We start from the raw sequence: 11166 nt of genomic DNA, 5'->3' as shown, positions 1-11166 counted from the left end.
TTCTCCATCTTTGGAGGAATTCAAGCATGACCTGGAGATACTTGTACATAGGCTAAATAGCTGACCAGGCCTGGGAGGCTAACAGAGTGGGAGCCAGCTTGGCTGCAAGGCCAAGGAAAAATTCCAACCCTTATTTCATGACCACAAAGATTCATGACCTGAAAGGTATAAAAGGATGCATCCTGTCATACCATCCGTTCAAACCAGGGAACCAGAGCCATGTGCCTTGTTTTCTGGGAGTTCTGTGTTAAATTTGAGCCACAGTTTTTTAAATCCCAAGGTTTTAATTTCTATTTACAGTACTATTTACAGTACTACATTTTTTTAAACTAAGAATATCACTTTTACCTTTGAAAGTCTCCAAAACTTTGGTCTTCTTCTCTAAAGCACTCTACGAACACTAATACCTAGAAGGCCAAAGCTGTGGCTAACCGATCCTCAAAAACCCAACCGCTTCTACCTGCAGATCAAAAGCTAAGCCAGCCTCACCTCTTTGTAACACTAATCCAGAACCCAAATTTTTCCAGTTAGCTTAAGGCTGGCCCCCAAGGGAATACAAACTTTTCTGGAAACACTGGAAGTTTTTGCAGATTTCTCTCTCTTCCCCCGCTCTTGCCCTTCTTCCACTTGTTCTTTTTCTTCTTCTCCTTCCTCTTCATCCTCTTCTTCTTCTCCTCCTTCTTCTTCCCTTTTTCTTCTATTAATGATGAATGAAGTTTGCCATCCAAGGGAACGTGATGCCTTGACAATCACTTTTAGGATATCCATGCATTCCACATTTGTTTATATGGCACATCTGCAGCCCATTAGAGGGATGTAATGAAATGGCAAGCCTCCTGCCCAGCCGGCGGCTTACCTCGGTGATCTGCTGGTGAAGAGCGCCACCTCTCACCAGTAGCCAGTGTGGCTGCTCAGTGAGCCAGCGACCGAGGAACCATCAAGCGCAGGGACTCTGTGTGTCCCTGAGCATTTCCTTTTTAGCAGCGTTCGATCACTTTTTCTACCACCAGTGGCAAAGAACCTGACCCTGTGCATCCATCCTGCCTGCTTTAGCGGAACCACGTGGCAGGTGGGTGCTCTGAAAATAAAACCTGGGTTTTCTATGTCCATGTGTTTTCTCAGCATCTATGAATTCACGTTTAAAGAAGGGTCATGGGTGCTCGCCTCGGTAGCACATATACCCAAACTGGAATGATACAGAGAAGACTAGCATCGTCCCCCTGCAAGGATGACACCCAAACTTGTGAAGCATTCCGTATTTTTATAAAGTGCCTGGAATTTTTCGATTAAAAGAATACATTCTCTGGGTTCTGCTGTGGTGCAGACAATGTTAACTTCTTCTTTTTATTGTGGGTTTTGACTCCCCCCTCCCCCCAGAAATTGGTTTTATTTGATATACTCAAGTCTTAAGTTTCTCAATAAAGAAAAAAATTCTCCATTAAAAAAATAAATGAAAAATAATAAAGAGTAATGGAAAAATGTGTAATCTACTTCTCAGCCTGGACCATTCTTAAAAATTTTGGCTTTTCTGCTGAATAAAACAAATCTCCAAATGTTACTCAGATGAAGAAATATTGCTTGGTATTATAGGGATCTTAGAGGTCTTCTGGTGCTCCTGTTACAGGTGAGGAGCCAGGGTCCAGAGTGGTACAGTGACTACGTCATATCCTTCCCCTGTTCACTCCACACCCGTTGTCGACTACCCTCAGGCCCTTTCCTTTGGGCCACTCTCCCCTGACCTGAGGTCCCAGAACTTTGCAGCTTAGAGGGTACCGGGAAGATTGGGACTTTATAAACACTCACTGTGATCTTTTAGGCTGTATGTGACCAGAGTTCTTATCTTTATGCCTCTATTGTGTTCTGTTTGTGTTAATAAAGCACAAGTCTCTATATGACACACAAAAAACACAGATGTTGACTCTAAATAGTTACATGAATCACTGCATATGTCTCTCAAATCATTCATGTAAAATATTTGAAAATGCATTTTAGATTCTTTGTCCTTTGTAGGGAGTTTTAAGTGATTTAAAATATATACCTTTTTGTATTATTTGATGTTCATACCGTTTTTCTTAAATAGCATGCTTGACTTTAAGCAAAATTTCTTGGACATAATGTATTCTGAATGCCAATGGCAGAACTTTTACCTAAAAATGCATTATTTACTATAAGGGGGTATTGCTATTGCAGGAGAGAGGCGATGCGCTAAGGATGAGAACTTTGGGTTTGAGTCCGGGTCTGCCACTGAGTAGCTCTGTGACTTCATCTGGGTTACTAAACTCAGGTAGAGGCATGTGTGTCAGCAGGAGGAGGAAAGGGAGTGGGACGGAAAGGCATGGTAAGAAAATCTAAGCCCTCTTTCTCACTGGATTGTTGCTAGCCTCAAATCCAATAAAATACTTGCAAGTTCTTTGAAACTTACAAATCAAATTTAAGTTAGGATTACCATGGCCAGAGCATTTACTCACTGCCATGTAGCACGTTAAATGGAAACAGTGTATTCAAAGGTTAAAAGATGGGTTCTTTGATCTGCCAATTTGGATGGAATCCCAGCTTCACCACTTGCTAGCTGGGGGCTTTCTGGTGAATTACACAACCTGCCTAAGCTTGACATCCTGGGGAAATACTAATTTAATGCACATCTTATGGGGCTGTGTTAAGATTAAATTCAGTGATATATGCAAGGTCCCAGGTGGGATGCCCAGCCCCCCACAGAGAAACATTCACTTAGTCTAGTATTATGAGATTCCTGGCTCTTGCTGCTCTCATGGTTCTATAGGATAAATAACCTGGAATATTTGGATTTCTTAACCCTCAAAACATTTAACTTAGGTCTCCTTCACCTGTGTAGAGAGCTCTAGCTGAGACACCACCTCTGAGGAAATAGAGCAAATTCGACTGTCATGGAAAAAAAAAAAAAAAAAAATGAAACAAAAAACATTAACAATAAGGATTCATGAGTTTGAGAGTTAAATCCAACTGGTCTCCATCCTGCCCTTATCACTCCTGTCTTCAGAACTGTCCCCTACAGGAATATTCTACTCCAAGAGAAGAATCAACTTCTTGATTCTGTCTTCTTGACTCTGATACCTGATAAGTGTTCCTGGTAATCTCACTACCTTTTATAAATTTATGGTCTTATAAATGCCATATATATATGGCATAAACACACACACACACACACACAGATAGATATATAGTGTATATATGTATGTGTGTGTGTTACAAATAAATTGCTCAATTTCATTTATTTTTACTTTTATCACCTCTTTATTTTTACTATATATCCTCTTTTAGATTATGAACTTCACAAAGACTGGACTCCTGTTTTGTTTTTTTTTCCCTCACGTACCCAATATTCAAGTTCTGTGAATGGTCCAGAGATCAGTAATGCCCTGACATTATATAAACTTGGATTCATGCTGTGCCTCTTTACCTCCTTGTTGGGTTTCCTGGGAAAAGATGCTTCAGTTCTCTGAACCTTATTTCTTTGTTCATAAAATGAAGACAAGCCTACAGAGTTGCTGAGAGTCTCGTAAATAATACCTGAGAAGCCCTTAACACATAATAAGCCTTCAATAAAAGGTCACTATCTGTTTCTCTACTTTAAGTTTTCAGTTACGATTATCAGCACCATGGGGCAATCAACGTACCTGTCCCTAGGTATTGACTCAGATTCCCAAGAGTCAAAGAAAAACACGAGAAAGAAGAAAGATAGGCAAATCCAGGGAAGTGTGGAGGGAGCAGAAAGCTTTCTCTAAGTCAAAATTAGCAAACACAGAACAGTAAATGTATTCCAAGATCCAGAAAGGCCCTACCCACCGGCTTCCTCCTGCTGATGAAAGAGAACGCTGGTGAAATGGTGTCACCTAGTGGTCATTTTCTAATACCACAGGTGGTGACGATGTAAATAGTGGGGAAATAATTGCCAAAGGAGCCTCCAAGAAGACTTTATTCCTGTTTGTCTTTACTGAGAAGGTGGGGACGCGTTGCCTGTTCCCGCACCTTTCTCTCTCAGCCATCCTGAATATGGCGGTGGACAGTCTCCACAGATCTATTCAACAGCACTTGACTATTTTGCTTGTGACTTCTACATTAATAGATCCTCTCTGTGCTCATAAATTAGCTCAATAGCAAACTGTCGGCAATTAACTAACATTAATCACCAAGTAACAAAGGATGATGCGTCAACTTTTGACACTTGCCAGTTAAAGCGAGACCTCGATCTCCATTCAGAATTGTTTTCCCCACCTCAAAAGAAGAAAATGTTCGTCATTAATGAAAGTCTGAAGAAAAATACCTGATAGTGCAGTCTGCAACTATGTAGCCATGATTATTATCTTCTAAATATAATGATATTGAGGAGTCCTACGGTGCTCTGCAGACGTTCCGTCCTGAATCCCTAGGACAGACGCGAAAAGCAGATTCAATGATCCCATTTTCATTCATTCAGTTGTTTATAGTAGAATCTAGGAAGACAAGCTAATTCCGCTCATAGAAGAGCCTGTGTACAAAGCAGCATATCCTTAAGCCTTGAGGAAATGGTGCTTCATAGCTTAGAATTTTAGAAGAAGAAGGCAGTCCAGCTCCCTCTTTTATAGATGGCTTTCTATTTATCTGGCTCCTATTGGGTGATCTTGTGTTTTTGCCGTGATTGCTGTGTTAGGTTCTATTAACATGTGGAGCTGTAAGACACCTTCTACAGTGTGTCATTTATTGGGGGAGAGTGGGCCTGGGAAAGAATTGGAAACAGTGAAGGCACACATGGGCCCACTGCTGCTCCCGTTTGAAAGGCAGGTTACACGCTCCTCTTAAGAGAGAGGAGGAAGCGGCAGAAAGAGCAGAACAGATGTGCCGCCGTGGGGGGCTCTGGTGGTCAACGGACCATGGTCTCAGAGACAGGAAGGACCTCCTGGCAGTCTGACTGCTCGCCCTCCAGCTCCTGGCCTCCCCTGCTTCCCCTGGGCACTGGAGAAGAGGGGCACAGGTGTCTTCCAATCCTGAATCCTCTTGCTTTAGGCAAAAACTGGAGCCCTTGGACCAATGGCATCCCTTCTGCTAGAAGTTGGGATCCATCTTCCAGAGATATTGGTTTTGTTCATCAAGTTGATATTTTAAGCTCCTGGTTTTGTCACTCTACTAACACCTTTGGGCAAGGTGATGCTAGCCCCAAATGGGTCTCCCTTCTCCACCTCCTCCCACCACCTTTTCCTCATCACCATGTCTAGGGGGACGTCATGCTAGGTTTTAGGTTCTGAGGAGAAGAGATGGATCAGACAGTGTCTACCCCAAAGAATCTTCCTGTCCTGTATCACCATCATGATAAAACTAACTGAGAAATATTCCATGAGCTCAGATATGTACTTCTTAAGTTAAAGAATTTTTTAAAATATTTTATTTATTTATTTGACAGAGAGATGGCACAAGTAGGCAGAGCTGCAGGCAGAGGGAGAAGGAGAAGCAGGTTCTCCACTGAGCAGGGAGCCCAATGTGGAGCTAGATCCCAGGACTCTGGGATCATGACCTGAGCCGAAGGCAGAGGCACCTGGGTGGTGCCCCAAGGTAAAGAATTTTTAAGTTGGAGACTGTTCCATAGGATTAGGACGGGGTGATAGGGCAGCTGAAGATTCCTGTCCAATTATGAAAACATTTAGTCACCGAAGATGGACATCTGAGGAGAAGATCTGAGGGCTTGCTAGAAAATCGATGTAAGGAATTATTTACTCAGATAATGTTAAACAAAATAAAACAGGAATGTTGTCTTTCTACATGTAGAAATCCCCCACTCTGTAATCCAGGTGGCACAGGTAAGATAAGGGAAAAAAAAAAAAAAAAACAAAACCCAATCTCTGTCTTGAAGAAACATTCCCTTTGTAACGTTCCTTCCCTCCCAGACTTACTCTTCCACATTAATAGTCTGTGAGCTGAGTTGCTCTGTTTTCGCTGGGTTATACAAATGATCAAAACCTTCCTCTAACTCCCCTTGTCTGTCTAGAGACTCTGTCAGGGCTCAGCTCTGGAGTTTTGCTGCGCCACTGAAAACAAGAGGGGTTACATGTGAAACTTGGTTATTTACTTTATTTCCTAATTCATTTTAATATAAACATAACACAGGTTTTCTGTCACTGATACTTTATCAACAATATAAGGGATGTAATTGCCAGCATTTTCTTTTTGTCCACAAGAGTCCTTGTGGCTTCTTTGCCTCAGCACTATTGACACTTTGTGCCAGATAATTCTTTATTGTGGGAGGCTGTCTTGTAGGAATTTTAGCAGCAGTCCTGGCCTCTGCCCACTACATGTGACCCCCCACTTTATGACAACCAAAAATGTCTCCAAACATTGCCAAGTGTTCCCTTTGGGCAAAAATCACCCCGAAGTTAAGAACCAGTGATATAGATTGACTATAAACTTTTTTTAATCTGTAAAGATGTAGCAGGCAGAAGCAGGATTTCTTCCTTGAATAGCTTAAGGGGAAAAAAAAAAGAACTTGGATTTTGGTGTCTCTACTCTTTTCAGTCAGTTCCTAAAGCATACCTAAAATTGTTTTCAGGGCAAATTTTCTCCATTGATCTATTGTTATCTATACTCTTCCCCAATTCTTTACCTAAATAACAGTTTACAAACTCTATTCCAGGTACAGAATCTCATTTACTATTCACAATGATAGGAAGCAGATACTAATAGCCAGCTGTCCGGGGAACAGCAGGATGTCCCAGGAAGAAAGTTCTGGAGGTGGACACAATTCTGGAACCATGGTTTGCTGGCTACAAATGTTGGCTACCATGGTTTGCTGGCTACAAGAAACAATGAGGCCAGTTTTTCATCTTCTGTGTCTAGTGGTTTCCTCATCTGAAAGGCAGGATTAGTACTATCATGAGGGAGGTTGGGAAGATTAAGACGGGGTGAGCTCTGTGACAATAGATGTCGCTAGCAGAAGAGAGACCCACTGCCAAGTTTTTTTACTGCAACACCAAGACCAGAGCATCACGTATCGCACCGTGCCTGCTCACCCGAGCAAATTTCTCATTCTGGTCTCAGATTTCTTTAAGGATCTGATCGACAGAAAAATCCTCAGAAGTAACCCAATCTGCAGACAACTTCAGGATAGTCACAGGTTCACCTGAAGTGCATAGTAAGCCCAAGGGAAGAGTCCTTCTGGCGAGAGCTGCTAATTTAATCTTTTCTTCTAATAGACTCGAGTCAATGGTGCCAAAGAGGTTTTTTTGCCCATTGCTTAAAATGGGCAACCCTTCTGGAGAGACAAATTGATTCCTATTTCCCCCAATGCTACTGATTGGCCAACAGATCCTTGAAATAAGTCATTGGTTTGGTAGAGTAAAAACAGCCTTGCCAATTTCCCTTCTTTAGGGGGAAAAAAACGTGCAAAAGGGTAATTGGTAAAAAGGGGTCAAGGTCATCCAATATGATTAGTCACTCTACTAGTTTCCTATTGCTGCATAACACATTACCACACTTAGAACACTCTTGATCCAACACAAATGTATTATCTAACAGCTCTGGAGGTCAGAAATCCAAAGCAAGTCTCATGGGGCTCAGATAAAGGTGTTGGCCAGGCTACATTCCCTTCTGGAGGTCTGAGAGGAAAACCCAATTTTCTTGCCTTTTCTACCTTGTAGAGACTGTCCTTGTTCCTTGGCTCATGACCTCCTTCAATCTTCAAAGCCAGCAATGGCCAGCTGAATCTTTTCTCATATGACATGACTCTCATACTTAATCTTCTGTCTTCCTCTTCCACATTCAGGGACCCTTGTGATTACATTTGTCCTATCTAGATAATCCAATAAGATCTCCCTATTTTAAATCTAGCTGATTAGCAAACTAAATTCCACATGTTGCATTCCCCTTTGCCGCATTATATAACATATTCACAGGCTCTGGAGATTAGCAGGCAGACATCCTTGGGAGGCCATTAGTCACTTTCATCTTGGTATTTTAGATGACAAGCAAGGAACAAGCCCTGTTACAAGTCCTGATCCATCTTTGGAATTTAGAAAAGCAACAAGTTGACAGTACTTTTTGAATTGTTGTAACAATTTATTTTTGGATAATAAAACCCCTTCAAAAATCCATTATCATCTTTACAATAGGGCCTCTCAGAAACTACATCTATGCAATTCATAATTTCTCATCAACTTAATGTCTTAACTCCTGATAACTTAGGCAACTGGAGAAATTCTTTACAGCTCACTACACAAAGGAAAGAGAACTCATATGTGTTTTGCAGCAAGTGACAAATACAAGTAGAGCTACCCACGAAGACTAAATAAAGCCTGCATAAATGAGGACATCAAGGCACCGTTGGCAAAAGAAGAGGAAAAGGCCACTCAGAAAGGAACACTACAGGTTGAACCTCACTTCTACCATCTGGCTTGCAGTCCCATCTCTAGAATGTTCCTCATTATATCCTTCTGCAAATCAAACATTGTCATCTTTCTTTTTCCACTGGAACTTTTGTTGGTTTTTGTTTTCCTCTAGGGAATCTGACTACTTGGTCTCTGATCCCTCCTTCTTTTAGCACCATCTAGCACTATAAAAATAGCTTCGAGTCCATCTTCCTAACCCTTTCTAATACATGCCCCACTGTTCTTGGCATTCTTTTGGTGCTTAGTCATACTTAGTCCTGTTGTCCCACTCTCCAAAACAATTATTTTATGCCTCCACTCTCCATAACCACCCAGTGCCGCCTCCTCCACACACAGGTACCCTGGCTTCCTTTCCTTCAAGAAGCATAGTAAGATTAGACTCCAAAGAGTCCCACTTTAAAGTTAGATATGGTGGGTGTTTCTTCTTCTGGCCAATGACATGGAAAAGGGTCTGCCACTTTAAGAGGCAAATGCCACTTAACACCCACCCCCATCCCCTCTGAACCACAGAGGAGCACAGAGCGCCTCCTAGCTTCCTGGATGAGTTAAAGCAGCATCCCAGGGCTCGTCGCAGTAGACATTATCAAGAAACAAGGCCTCGTTATGATAAAGAGCTACAATACAGAGGCTGCTTGTTACTACAACATAATCTACTCTAGACTTTGCTTCCTATTTCGGTGAGAAAATAGAAGTAATCAGAAGAGAACCCTACAATCCCCCACGATCACATCTGCCATTAATTAGTCACTACAGACTTTCTTTCCTCCTGTACTCTGGGTGAATTCTCCACAGTCCTAGGATTAATCTTTCAACTTGTACACTGAATTGCATCCTCTTTTATCTGCTCAAGGCCATCATTCCGGCATTTGTCTCTTTTCTCTCTTACATCATCAATTTTTCACTCGCTACTAGATTACTGCTATTGATAAATAAACATACCATAATATCTTCTTTCTTAAAAACAAAAACAACAACAAAAAGCCTCTTCTCTAGTAGACCCACTGCATTTGAAATGAGTTCCAATACTCACTCCTGTTTTCTCTGAAACGATCCCCAGTTAGGACTCTGCTCACCCTTCTACACTGAAACTGCCCCTGTCACCACCACGAATGACACTGAATTCGCTAAATCCGGTAATCAGATCTCAATCCGATCCAAGTAACGTTGACCACTGTTTTGGGGGGGAGGCAAATTAATCCTCAGAGTTGAGTCTGTCTGTGCCAGCTGTTTACTTATCACAGGCTCACTGTAGGAATTTCAAAAACAAATACATACAGGATAACGTCTCTAAATAACCCAATAAATAACATACTCTAAACCAATGATAGATTAATCACACTATTGTTCCAGGCCAGGGAAAATGAAGGCAATAAAGCCCAAATTTAGCGGAAGGGTACCTTTATACCAGTTGATATTCAGGAGAGCTGGGTTAGCCAACCAAACGCTGATGTCCCCTGTTACTAGAGAATGTTACTAGGGAATGATGGTGGCCCTGTTGATGGGCAAGAAGATCTCCTTGGCCTGCCACTGCTTCGGGTTTGCTACTGAATGGCTTTTGCCACTGAGGGTCAGATCTGTCTTCAAAGCAGCAGGAGCTAATTGCCACCAAGGTCTTTTTAAAGCTATTGAGATCGGCAGAGAATCACCTTGCTCAGACCAAACACTGTCCCATAGTCCTTACAAACTCTCGGTATTTATAGTCTAAAATGTCTACTTGCCTTAGCTGCTTCTTTGTATGTTTTTACTTGTAAGCTCCTAGGGCAGCCCCTCAGCAGCTAAGCTCCTGAGTGCTTATACACAACAATGGATGAGATGACAATATCCTTACTTCATGATTTCACTCATTCACGCTTACTTCATTCTTCATCAAAACAACTTTACTCTTAAAAACAATTTCATTTTTGTCATCAAGCTGATTTGAACATCATAACCAACTAACACACAACAGCCACGTCTTCCTTCTCCAGGTATTTTCATTTGGCTCCTAGAACCCAAATATCTCTTAGTCCTCTTCCTATCTCACTGACTGCTTCTCCGACTGTTGGGTGACCTCAGTTACCAAAGATCTGATTCCCCACAACTTACTCTTCTTACAGCTTTCTCCAGCTCCCTACACAGCAACTCCATCCTTTCAGTTAGGCCAAATTTTGTGGAGCCATCCTTCTCTTTGTCTCATACTCCATGGGCACTCCGTCACAAATTTACTAGTCCTACCTTCAAGTTGTATACAAAATTAACGACCTGCACTACTACCACTCTGGACCAAACCCAAATCATCTCCCCAGGGAATTATTTCAATAGTCTCCAAAATGATCTCCCTACTTCCTCCCTGCCCCATAGAGTCTATTCTCAATATTACCATCTCTCTTTGAGTTCTGTATGCACGTCCACTAAATGCCTTTAACAACGGGTACCGTTCGTTGTGGATTTAATTAAGACCGATGGTTGAGACAGACCCTGACCAGCGCTCTGGAGTAAGGGAAATCTTCAGTGCTTGAGATGTTAGGGAGGCACGATTTCACGTTGGGATTGCTTTCACTCCGGAGCCCTTTATGGCTAGTCCCCAATTCTCCCAATGCTTTTGGCTCTCCTAACTTACTTCCCTTGTGCCTCTGTTAAAAGGTTCATAGCCGACCCACCTTCAAGTAGCGTTCTTTATCCTCCCCCCAATCAGATGCCGAGCGGCTAAAAGGCAAGATTTCCGGGCACTCTTGCACAGTCCCTCCCCCTCCTCCAAAGGCACACCACCCTCCGTTTCTCCCCCCTACCCAACTGCAAT

At 42.2% G+C, this 11166-nt stretch overlaps 1 non-coding gene across 1 annotated transcript; it reads left to right on the top strand.

Moving 5' to 3' along the window:
• Window positions 1–1156: 1156 nt before the first annotated feature.
• Window positions 1157–1263, top strand: LOC125103386 (U6 spliceosomal RNA). Its single transcript, XR_007128388.1, has one exon. It is a non-coding gene; the product is annotated as a U6 spliceosomal RNA (small nuclear RNA).
• Window positions 1264–11166: the final 9903 nt, after the last annotated feature.

This window comes from Lutra lutra, chromosome 6 (assembly GCF_902655055.1).
Source record: "Lutra lutra chromosome 6, mLutLut1.2, whole genome shotgun sequence".
Lineage (NCBI taxonomy): Eukaryota > Metazoa > Chordata > Mammalia > Carnivora > Mustelidae > Lutra > Lutra lutra.
The sequence above is the reverse complement of the archived record's forward strand: the minus strand, read 5'-3'. Positions and strand labels throughout refer to the sequence as shown.